Source organism: Penaeus monodon, chromosome 34 (assembly GCF_015228065.2).
Source record: "Penaeus monodon isolate SGIC_2016 chromosome 34, NSTDA_Pmon_1, whole genome shotgun sequence".
NCBI lineage: Eukaryota > Metazoa > Arthropoda > Malacostraca > Decapoda > Penaeidae > Penaeus > Penaeus monodon.
Window position 1 is genome coordinate 2069083 of NC_051419.1, and position 248 is coordinate 2069330.

Below are 248 nucleotides of genomic sequence, written 5' to 3' on the forward strand. Positions count from 1 at the left end.
GGCCGTCAGAGGAAAGTATATTCTGACATGGACTGAAAAAGCCTCGGTGCGTTCCCTTCGCCCTCTTCCCTCGCCCAGCCTAAGCAGCGCAATGCCGATCATTATAAACGCGAAAGGAAGGAGTAAGAGACCGAAACCTTTCCTCCAGATCCTGCTTCCGCCTTTCTGACGCGGCGGCCGTAGTTAATGGATACATGCAGGTGGATTTCGGTGATTCGGCCAGTTATAAAATCGCGCAAATGCACCTC

At 52.4% G+C, this 248-nt stretch overlaps 1 protein-coding gene across 1 annotated transcript in view; it reads right to left on the bottom strand.

Annotated features, from left to right (window-relative positions):
* The window catches only part of LOC119594516 (alcohol dehydrogenase class-3-like), a gene marked incomplete at its 3' end in the record, with an annotated part of 11191 nt that overhangs the window by 4798 nt on the left and 6145 nt on the right, over positions 1-248 (bottom strand).